The sequence below is a fragment of the Mesoplodon bidens genome (genome assembly GCF_964165515.1).
Source record: "Mesoplodon bidens genome assembly, chromosome: X".
In the NCBI taxonomy this organism is placed as follows: Eukaryota; Metazoa; Chordata; class Mammalia; order Artiodactyla; family Ziphiidae; genus Mesoplodon; species Mesoplodon bidens.
Window position 1 is genome coordinate 128,486,396 of NC_138163.1, and position 12,728 is coordinate 128,499,123.

The following is a 12,728-nucleotide window of genomic DNA, read 5'->3' on the forward strand; positions in this document are numbered from 1 at the left end:
GATCACCAGCCGGGTCAAGTCGCTTCAACTGTGAATGCAGAAGTACCTTTTCAAAATGTCTCCAGGGGGGATCTAGGTGTTTTCTTGTTTTTGCTGTTGTTAATAATAATGATGGGGGCATCAAATTCAATCCCATCAAATTCTAATCCCTGCTGTGAAAGAAACTAGATGTCCTCTATATCCTCTTTCTCTTGGGGGATTGTGAGGGGACAGGAGTTAGCCATCATTTCTCTCTTTGCAAATTTTCTGCCATTCACCCCTCTTCCTTCACGTATTCTGAAGATCTTTCCATGCCTGAGGATAACAGTTGCAAAGCTTGGCAGTGCCAGAGTAACCAAGGCCACTTGTTGTGAACTAACCAATAACTAGACTAAGTGAAAATTATAGGTTAGGTATCATGCCCATAGCATTGCTACCAGATTACAAGGCCAATGTCAGATAAAATGCCGCTACACAGAAACGTCTTTTAAATGTTTATTTTTGAAAGTTGTTACTTTAAAAAAGTCTTCATCGTAGAGAAGAGCTGCTAAAATAGTACAGAGAGTTTCCAGATAAAGACCTTACCCAGCTTCCCCTAATGATTACATATTGCAGGGCCACAGTACAATGATTAAAACCGGGAAATTAACCTTGACACAGCACTATTCACCAAGCTACAGCTCTTTTGTGACTTTCTCCAATTTCCCCACTACTGTCCTTTTTCTGGTCCTGGATCTCATATTAGATTTAATTGTAGCTACTTAGTCTCTGCCAATCTGTGACACAGAATGAATGGTTAAGTAACGTGCCAAAGGTTATACACTTATTAAATGATATTGTTGAGGTTTTAAACACAGATGTCCCCCTGTAAAAACCACTTTCTTAATCACTATATCATTGGCCTAAGTTACCTTTTGGCCATTGACTGGACTGTACCTGAGTAAAAAATAAATGTCTGATTTTTATGCCTTTGACAGTTTAAACATTTATCTGTTTCAGTAGCTGGCATTATATTAACTAACATATGGACCCTATATGAGTCCATATAGTAGAGTTATAATAGTAGGTTAATAGTTCAGTGTAGTATAGGGCTACCTTAGTACTATACTATACTTGACACAAGAAAGCAACATAAGTGTACCTGTCCTTTAATTTAGGCCTTCATTTATCTTTGATTATTTTAAGGGTTAATCAAATGTTAAAAATATAACTTTAAAATAAATGTACTTTTCAAAATAAATAAGTGTCACAAAATAGGTTGTTTTAACATCTTTATTGGAGTATAATTGCTTTACAATGGTGTGTTAGTTTCTGCTGTATAACAAAGTGGATCAGCTATACATATGCATATATCCCCATATCCCCTCCCTCTTGCATCTCCCTCCCTCCCACCCTCCCTATCCCACCCCTCTAGGTGGTCACAGAGCACCGAGCTGATCTCCCTGTGCTATGTGGCTGCTTCCCACTAGCTATCTATTTTACGTTTGGTAGTGTATATATGTCCATGCCACTCTCTCACTTCGTCCCAGCTTACCCTTCCCCCTCCCCGTGTCCTCAAGTCCATTCTCTATGTGTGCGTCTTCATTCCTGTCCTGCCCCTAGGTTCTTCAGAACCCTTTTTTTTTTTTTTTTTAGATTCCGTAATTCAAAAAGAGTCATGTAGCACAATGTTCATTGCAGCTCTATTTACAATAGCCAGGACATGGAAGCAACCTAAGTGTCCATTGACAGATGAATGGATAAAGAAGATGTGGCACATGTATACACTGGAATATTACTCAGCCATAAAAAGAAATGAAATTGAGTTATTTGTAGTGAGGTGGATGGACCTAGAGACTGTCATACAGAGTGAAGTAAGTCAGAAAGAGAAAAATACCGTATGCTAACACAAAACAGTTTTTTTAAATGGTGGAGAGCGGGGAGTAGAAGCTATGTATTAGGAAATCCAACATCCTTACAGTATTATTTTATAAAGTTTATTTTATAAACTTTATTTCATAAAGTTTGGCAGTCTCTACTTTCGCATATGGTTGATGCTAACGATTTTTAGACTTTCTTCTGTGTGTGTTTTTTAAGTCTCATATCAACACACCTGATAATTAAATTGAAAGTTGGAATCATTAATCAACAAAATGAAGTTAGAGCTAGGAAGTTTGTGTGGGAGCTAATTAGAGCATAGCCTGTGGGATAAAATTTAATAAAAATTCAACTGTGGGGTGTAGCAGCAAACAACCTTTTCCCAGCAGAAACACCTCGTAGAGGTGACTTCATTATTTCAAGCATCGTGTTTGGTCAAGGATTTGGAAAACAGCACAGTATGCTATAAAAGAGCATTCTATCTGAGAGAGTATCTGTACAACTGGATTTTGTTGTACAGATCCCACGGCGGGCTAATGATGTGCCCTGTCAGGCTTCACCGTTGATAGACTGTGTGGTGTGCTGTATCCCTCCATACTCAGCAAATGGGTAGGTGGGCTGATGTGTAGGCACTGAAGATGCTGATGCAGGCTGGTGTCGGCAAGCTTATTTACAATTGGGTGAAAGGCAGGAATGACTTCACTTGTCCTGGTGGCGCTGAACCTAACATAGAACCTGGCAGCTTTGTCTATTGTACTGCTGTAGCGACCATGAAGATACTCCTCTTAGATAGATCTTCAGCTGCAGAGGGTGATGGCCCCAGCTTCTGCTCTCTGAAATGCATCACCACATTTTATAAGAAGAGCTTCATTGCCTACTGCGTCTGTTTCATGATTCTCATTTTTAAAAATCCCACTCACCATGTATGCCAAAGTTTCTGTTTGACATTTGGTTATTAATTTCCATTTTCCATGATACGAATCAGTTGTTCTTGCAAACTGATGCAACATTCGCATTTAAATGTATTTTAATGGGTTTAAAAGCCAGTAAGCCTTTGCATTTAAATAGAGTTTTCAGTTTAGAATATTCAATTTCAAGGCTTTTCTGTATATATTTATGATAATATTTTTATAAATGATATACTTACATCATTTTTGGTAAGAAATTACATAATGCTGGAAAATTTCCCAAACATTTATTTTGAAAATGCTCTCTTCGAAAAATGTTACTTTTGCAAACTTTGCTAAAATGTTAATATGTACCTTGGAGACACATAAATGCATTAATTTTGTTTCAGTCTAAGTAGCCAACTACTGACAGCCACTTGTCCTCATGCAAAACTTCTCTTCTTTGCCAGAAAACTAGGAAACTAGCCTTCTTAGGAAAGAAAAATATTTAACTTATCTTTAAGTCAATAACTATTTTAAGCACTTTGCCACAAGATAGCCAGAAAATTCGGTAGCAAACACAATGGAATGGTATACCATCTTGTTACAAGGCTTTATAAAGAATCTACTGTGTAAAGGTCTTATAAAAGAAAACTTGATGACATCTTGTAGTATGTGAATTGAAATGTCACAGAGTGCCAATGGTGGATAAAAGAGTGTCAATCCCTCCACATTTTGATGTCCCCCTCTTCCTTTGGGACATCTGATGGACTAATTGTGACCATCTGACATACAGTTGAGAGAACATGCCAGTGTCAGTGCCAGTATTTGTATAAATGTTAGTGATGCTTTTCAGTTGTGGTAAGCTGGGGGGGTGGGTTTTACCACCCATGCAGGGACTGCACACAGGGTCTTCAGTTTATGCAAGGCAGATAATAGGATCCAAGATCCTTGCAAAAAGCCAAGATTCTTAACGTGCTACATATATAAGGCAAGAGTTGAAAAGTTTCATCCATTAGTATAATAAGGCAACAAAAAAACTTTTCTGCCCGTGAATGGGCTTTGGGTAGAAATAAAAATTAACTCCTTTTAGGTTTTATAATTACGGATGTGTGTTTCACATGATTTAGGGTTAGACTTTAAGCTATTCTTCTGGATCAGGAATGCTTGAGCTGGAAATTGACACAGAACGTGAGTCCAAGCTCAAGGTATCAGGAAGCAAATATAAAATTTCTCTGGCTGGGGTTGCCCTCCCCCCTAAGCAATAGGGGCTTCTAACGGATAAGGCAACCCTGATCATGAGCTTACAGTTGTGCAGAATGTTCTCCAGTTGGCCCTGCAGATCTTTGTTCCATCCTTCTCCACTCTGCTTTGTTCCCCCAGCAGATTGACCTGTATATACTGAATCACCGGGGCTTCCCGGCTTTTCTTTTCTTTCTTTCTTTTTTTATTGAAGTGTAGTTGATTTGCAATATTTTATTAGTTTCAGGTGTACAACATAGTGATTCAATATTTTTATACATTATACTCCATTTCAAGCTATTACAAAATGATGGCTGTATTTCCCTGTACTGTATAATATAACCTTGTAGTCTACTTATTTTATACATAGTAGTTTGTACCTCTTTTTTCCCTACCCCTATATTTACCCTCCCTACTGGTAACCACTAATTCATTCTCTATATCTGTGAATCTGTTTCTGTTTTGTTATATTCATCTGTATGTTTTATTTTTTAGATTCCACATATAAGTCATAACATACAGTATTTGTCTTTCTCTGTGTGACGTATTTCACTTAGCATAATGGCCTCTAGGTCCTCCATGTTGCTGCAGATGGCAAAATTTCATTCTTTTTAATGGCTAAGTAGTATTCCATCGTATATACGTACCACATCTTCTTTATCCACTCATTTGTTGATGGACACTTAGGTTGTTTCCATGTCTTAGCTATTGTAAATAGTGCTGCTATGAACATTGGGGTGCATGTATCTTTTAGAATTAGTGTTTTCATTTTCTTCAGGTACATACCATGAAGTGGAACTGTTGGATCATATGGTAGTTCTATTTTTAGTTTTTTGAGGAACCTCCATGCTGTTTACCATGGTGGCTGCACAAATTTACATTCCCACCAGTAGTGTTTGAGGGTTCCGTTTTCTCCCCATCCTTGCCAGAATTTGTTATGTGTAGACTTCTTGATGATAGCCATTCTGACAGGTGTGAGGTGATATCTCATTTTGGTTTTGATTAGCATTTCTCTGATGATTAGTGATGTTGAGCCTCTTTTCATGTGCCTATTGACCATCTGTATGCCTTCTTTGGGAAAACGTGTGTTCAGGTCTTCTGTCCATTTGAAAAATCTGGTTCCTGGCTTTTCACTGTGTTCAGCCAGTGGGAGGTAATGGCAGGATATTGAAAAACAATAGATTAGGAAGGTCATGATATTAGTTTCACCAGCTACTGGGCTGCTGGTTGGCAGTGTCAGCCAGCCTCTACCAAAGACCACATGGCTCCTGTCAGGCAACCCTGGCCTCCAACTGCATGTCTGATATTCACTTCCTCCTTGTGCCACTCAGGTTTGGGGTAGCAAAAGCTTCGTGTTTCACTACCTTTTGGCTTCTGTTAGCACTTCCCACACCTTTTGAAATAGTCCTTTCATTAAACTCTCCACAATTACTCTATTTGATATGCCATCTGTTTCCTGCCAGGAATTTGACCGATATATTATTGATAATTTAAAAACTTAATATTTGTGATAATAATTGAGGACAAAATCCACCATGAGCCAGGAGTCCATGGACCTAACAAACAGAATAATTAGAACTCAAAGAACTTGAAATAATAGAACAATTTACACGTACACACTGCTATATTTAAAATGGATAAGGAACAAGGACCTACTTTATAGCACAGGGAACTCTGCTCAATATTATGTAACAACCTAAATGGAAAAAGAATTTGAAAAAGAACAGATACATGTATATATATAACAGCATCCCTTTGCTTTACACCTGAAACTAACACAACATTGTTAATCAACTACACTCCAATATAAAATAAGTTAAAAAATAGAGCAATTTAGTGGAGACTATAAAAAATATGTTTAGCATAATTAAAGACGTAAAAGAAGTAATCAGAATCATAAAAAATACAATGAGGGACTTCCCTGGCGGTCCAGTGGTTGAGAGTCTGTGCTTCCAATTCGGGGGGCGCAGGTGCGATCCCTGGTGGGGGAACTAGGATACCACATGCCGTGCGGTACAGAAGAAATAAAATTACAATGAAAGAATAGACATTTGAAAAATAGCCAAATAGCATTTGTAGAAATAAAAAAAAATGGTTATTGAAATTTTAAAACTATTGGACAAATTAAACAGTGAATCATACGCAGCTAAAGAGAGATTTAGTCACCAAGAAGGTAAATCTGAATATGTTGGTCAGAATGAAGTATGAAGAGATAAAGGGATGGAAAATATGAAAGAAGAGTTAAGAGACATTAAGAGATTGGCAGAGAGGCAGTACTTGCAGGATAATAACTGATCATTTTTCATAATGGATTAATGACATAATTCCTAAAAATTTAAAAATACAACACGTCCTGAGTAGGATTAAGCAAACATGCCTACATCTAGTCATAGGAAGTGAAACTGCAGGCAGAGAAACAACGAAAACATTTGAAAAGCAGCCAAAAAGAAAAAACAGATTATCCACTATACTAACAGTAAGACAGTAGGTTTTGCAGCCCAGTAATATAGACCTAGTAACACTGGAATGATATCTTCAAAATAATGAGAGAAATTAACTGTCACCTATAATTTCACACCCAGCTAAAATAGCATTGAAAATAAAGGACAGAGTGAAGACTTACGAAAAAAAATGGTTCATTTCTTACTCAAACATTTAAGTTATAAAATTGACCAAAAGAAAAAAAATTAAAACATAACCACTAAAGAAATAGAATCAGTAATCTAAAATCTGTTTATAAAATGAGCACTAGGCCCAGGTGGTTTTACAGGCAAGTTTTACTAAAAAGGAAAACAACCCGAAAGAGAAATGGGCAAAGGATGAACAGATAATTCAGAGAGGAGAAATTTTCAATGGCTGACAAGCCCTGTAGAAAGTTCCTCAGCCTCATTTATAATCAGAGGAATGAAAATTCAAATAATAATGAAATATCATTCCACCGCTCTCAGGTTGGCACATATTATTCAAGTCTGAAAACACCAAATGTTGGCAAGAGTTGAACATAGAGAAATAGGAAGTCAAAGGCATTGGTGGTAGGCTATAAATTGGATTACTTACTTTGGGAAGCATTTTTGCAACATTTAATAGAGATGTACATAAACATACACATCAACTGGGCAATCCCATTTCTAGAAACTTTCACACGTGTGCACCCGAAGACAAGTACAAGATAATTTAGTGGAACATTGGAGATAATCTAACTCTATCCCTCAATAGAATAATGGGGAGCTGTAATATTCAGAAAATGGCTACCATACAACGGTGAAGATGCATGGACTAAGGCTGCATGTATCATCTGGATAAATCTAAAGAGCGTAACATTGAATGAAAGTAGCAAGGAGCACAGTATGCATCATTATATCATTTATGTAAAAATTAAAAACAAAAGAAAACAATGTAATTTCCTATGGATATATGCTTATGTTGTTAAAGTTAAAAACGTACAGAAGAATACACATCAGCTTCCAGCTGAATGAGGACAAAATGCAGTGGTTACTGCCGTATCTCTTAACACTTTATAAAAAAAAGATTTTAAAAAGGTAAGACATTTGCATTTATTTAATATTGGTGTAGAAACAAAGGTATATTATATGATTTTCTGTACTGTAACTGAATGTTTGGAAATGCCTTATACTTCTAGACAAAATAAGACCAGTATGTTTTTATAAATCATCAAAATATTTTTCCTGGGGATTACATTCTTATTATTTCTTATACCTGTAGCAGAGGAATAGGTCAGCCAAATGGATTTCTAAACAGTTTTACCATGCATAAAATTTACATTACACATATTGGTATTCGGGGCTGTTTTAAACCTGCTTCCTGCCCTCTGGGATATAAGTAGGGATGGAAATGGTTAGCCTTGAATTTGAGGATGAGCATCTGACAATAAATGTTTCCTTTGAGGCTATGCCACCTGCTTGCTGTATGGCCCCTTAAGAAGCTTAAAGGAAGCCACACAGTTATCATGTTTCCACTTTTCCCCCCGAGACACTCCTTGTTGTTATTTATTCTGGCTGCTGGCTTTCCAGACCTTTCCTTTCCTATTAAAGTACTGGCTGGTGACGCTAATTCAGCAGAAAGAAATGTAGAAGGAAGTCCACCTGCAACCAAAGGAAATACATGAGTTCTTATGAACTCCTTTGCTTCCATAAAAGTTAGAAATGTTGATTGAACTCAGCTCATTTAATTTCTATTTCTAACTTTTTCTATGCTGAAGAGCCTGTTCTGTGCACACAGTGGCAGTTTGAAACTGCCTTGAAGACTTTGCTGTATCCCAGACCGCCTGGAGGGGTGGGATGGGGAGGGTGGGAGGGAGGGAGATGCATGAGGGAAGGGATGTGGGAACAGATGTATATGTATGGCTGAATCACTTTGTTATAAAGGAGAAACTAATAAAAATAAATAAATAAATAATAATAATAAAAAAGACTTTGCTGTATCCCAGAAGGGAACATTAGCTGTTGTTTCTAGGAACCTGTTGAAATTCAAAAATGAGTATGAATAAGGATTTGGACCATTGGATGAGAAAGAGGCTTCAACAGCGTATTTCATTATACAGTGCGAGGTATTTGCTTTAGGGAAATAAAAGTATTCATCTTTGGGTATGATTGGAAAAAAAAATCTTACAACCATGTTATCTCAATGAAAAATTGTAATTCTCAAATTTGCTCAGTTTCTAGAAAGACACTGTACTACCACTGGCAAGAAATAGGGAAGAAAAATGTTGAATAAAGTAATGATTAGATAGGGTCTCTGTCATGGAGCACTTTTAAATCTAGTTGGCAAAAGAGGACATAGATTTGTAAAACAGAAGAACGGGCAGAAAACTCTGATGACGTCCTCATGTTTGCATGTGTTAATCTCCAACTTGCCAGTGAACTTGTTCAGAACAGCAGACGCTAATTGTGCACCCATTATGTGCCAAGGGTTGAGATAGGCACAAGAAATATAAAATCAAGTCAGACAAAGTCCTTGCCTTGGTCTATAGGTGAAGACAACAATTAAACGGACTACTCTAATATAAAAGGATTATTCTAATATATAAATAATGGATTATTCCAATATGAAATGTGCTATAAGAAAGACCTGTTGGGGCACAGGACAGATGGAATCTTGAGTCATAAGTAATCGTTAGCCAGGCAAAGAAGATTATTCTAGGCACAATGAAAAGTATGAGCTAAAGGTTCTGAGGAGGGGAATTTCATGTAGTTTGAGAGTATCAAGTCTTTTTTTTTTTCTTTCACCTGAGTTTTAAACAGTGATTTCTTTTTTTTGTTTGTTTTAATACTTATTTATTTATTTTTGGTTGCGCCAGGTCTTAGTTGCGGCAGGCGGGCTCCTTAGTTGCGGCCTGCAGGCTCCTTAGTTGCGGCATGTGAACTCTTAGTTGCGGCAAGCACGTGGGATCTTGTTCCCTGACCAGGGATTGAACCCAGGTCCCTGCATTGGGAGCGCGGAGTCTTACCCACTGGACCACCAGGGAAGTCCCTAAACAGTGATTCTTAAAGTGGAGAAGAGAATGCTCCAAAACACTTTTTGCAGAATATTTGTGTTTCCATGCAGAGTTTACTCTCCCTCTTATCCCTGGTGCCACAAGCAAAGTATAAGGAAGGGGACAAGGGAATGAGGGTAGACACATTTTTTTTGGCACTTCAGTGCCTGGCTCATGGATGGATGATGGATGGATGAGTGGATGGGCAGAAAGGCTTAGAAGACAGAAGTGTATTTGTGTGTACGAATACACACATATCTATATCTATATATAATATCTATCTAGAAGGCTTGTTGAATTGAATCGAACCACTAATTAACAAGCACAAACTAAATTGTTATTTACTTTACTGCATGGAGGTAAGATGGACATTGCTCAGTTTTCTAGGTCCTCCCATCCAATTTAGATTTAGGAGAATTAGGAGATGCTAGGTCTACAGGCTCAGATATTATGTCAGTGTACAGGGGGAAGGAAATTCTCCCTTCCCCATCAACTTAAATGTGTGCTGGGTTTCCCTATGGGAACCTAAACTTGTTATAAGTATTGACTGCTCTCAATGCCAAGTCTTTCTAACTGTTAAGTTGATTACTTTCAAATTTCATCCTGTGTCTTGGTGCCTGAGGCAAGCTGGGAACACCCACCAGGGTGCTGATGTTTCATTCTCATCCAACTTAATTGCATTATTTTTCAATGATTTCTCCATACTCCCGACCCCATGGGAGCAAAGTATTTTCTTTTGCACACAAAGGTGATTTTGCTCAACATATTTATTATTAGATATGTTGACAATGATATATATAACTATAAGAACTTTTACTTCTACAGGGTAAAAAAAATTCTCTCGTTTCCAACATTTTGCCTTCTTGATCACTAATGTAACGTGTTCTGTCCTGGATCTTCATTTTTCTTTCTCCTCAAGTGACGTTCTCTGGTGGACAAAACTTAATTATGTTGATGAAAGCAGTCTTTGAGTTTTCATACTCTGCAAACTTTAATATTTATTTGCCTTCAGCCTAACCTGGTTTTGCTTTCCAACTGCTGTTCAAAGGAGCACTTGATAAAATATGATTTGAGGTTCAGATTTCTAGAGGGCAGAAAAGTCTTAAAAGTAATGGGAAGAACATGATAGAAATGAAACTAATTTTTGAATAAGGATATCTATGTGTCTATGTATCTATCTGTTTTAATCGTGGGTAACTTGTGATCCTCAGCTAGAACCTTCTGCTCTCAAAAAGTAAAATGATCCTCAAAACGAGGGGCAATGTCAGGAAAAGCCCTTTGGTATGAGAGTTAACATGAATCCATGCAACCAGTAAGGAAGTCTTTCTCTGTAGGTAAGTATCGATCAGGGCTCAATCAGAAGACAAAAATCACACCAGCAATTTTAATAGAGAGAATTTCTTTTTATTATTGTCTTTTAAAATAAATTTTTAAAAATTTATACAATTTTAAAGGTTACTTTCCATTTACAGTTATTACAAAATATTGGCTGTTATTCACCAGGTTGTGCAATACATCCTTGAGTCTATCTCGCACCCAGTAGTTTGTTTTCTGTCACTGTGAGTCTGCTTCTTTTTTATTATATTCACTAGTTTTTTGAATTTTTTAGATTCTATGTATAAGTGATATGCAGTATTTGTCTTTCTTAATAAAGAGAATTTAATATAAAGAACTGTTAACTAGGTATAAAGTGTTAACTAGGTAACTGAAAAGGGCATTGTAGAAGTAGCAACTACAGGAAGCAGCTATTACCCCTGGGGAAACAAAGGGAAGAGGTTGGGATTGTAATGTTCTAGAACAGGGGTCCCCAACCCCCGGGCCACAGACCAGCACTGGTCCGAGGCGTGTTAGGAACCGGGCCGCGCAGCAGGAGGTGAGCGGTGGTCCAGTGAGCGAAGCTTCATCTGCTGCTCCCCATCGCTTGCATTACCACCTGAACCACCCTTCCCCACCGCTGTGGAAAAATTGTCTTCCTTGAAACCGGTCCCTGGTGCCAAAAAGGTTGGGGACCAAAAAAAAGGTTGAGGACAGCTGTTCTAGAAGGTTGGAGGAGGAGGGGCCCATGGATTTAAAACTCTGAGCCCTGAGAAAGGCACACTTCTTGACTTGGCTGGTGGTGGAGTGCAGTGAGGCTGCCTGTGCCCGTGTTATGAAAAAAAAAACAAAGTGAAATTTGAATTCAGCTGCTGCTACAGCAAGGACTTGCCACAGCCAGGGTAAAGAAGTGAGACTGGGGTAATGATAGAAACGAGTCCAACAGGAAGCCCATAGAAAACAAAGAGGAAACAGGAAAAAACAAGCCCCTCTTCCTTCTCTGGCCTTACACTCTATTACTGGCATCCCCTAGTGAGAGCCTAACAGGCATTAGCTGGCAACTTAAAAATGTGTTTTGCAGACTCTCAGCCCCAGCATCAAAGAGCCGAGTATACAAGGGCAGGTTTGGAACTGGGGGACAGTAGTTTAACAACTGGCACTTCAGTTTGCAGAAGTAACCCCATCTACGGTGTGAGTTGGTTATGAAATTAAAGTACTGCCTATAGATCACTTGGATGGCCGTGCTAATTGACTCCACATCATCCAATGGTCCCTAGTGATTTATCTGAGCCAAAACCCATACCCCTTGCTAGTGACTGATATAGAAATGAGTTTCTCATATTTTATGTGTAACCTAAGAGTTTTATATGCCCTTCAGAAAATTAATTAAATTGGTCCAGTGCCAGTATGTTTAATAAGCCACAACCACTGACATTAGGGCTTAGATCCAGAGAGCTGACAAGTAGCAAATTTGAGCCCTTATTGTCTGCTTCATATCAGAGACCCAGAAGAATTTTTGAAAACTTTAATAAAGTTTCTTACAAAGAAAAAAACTAAGCAAAATACTGAAAAAGGAGCAAGACAAGTTTGGCCGCTTTCATTCACTCAATCAACATTATTCTGGGATCCCTAGACAGGACATTTAGACAAGAAGAATAAATAAGATACATATATGAATATTAGAAACTGTCATGATTTGGAGTTATTATCATTATCCACCTAGAAAAGCCTATTCAATCAACTCAAACTCTAACAGAATATTGGAGTTCAGTAAGTAACCAAATGTAAGACCAACATATGCAAATCAGTAGCTTTCCTTTAAATCATCCACAACCAAGTAGAAAATATAATAGTGAACACAAAAAGAATTTAAAGTTTATTCATAGCAGTATTAGAAACTGAAATACTATTGGTTTTGTAAATAAAGTTGTGTTAGAACCCAGCCACATATTATT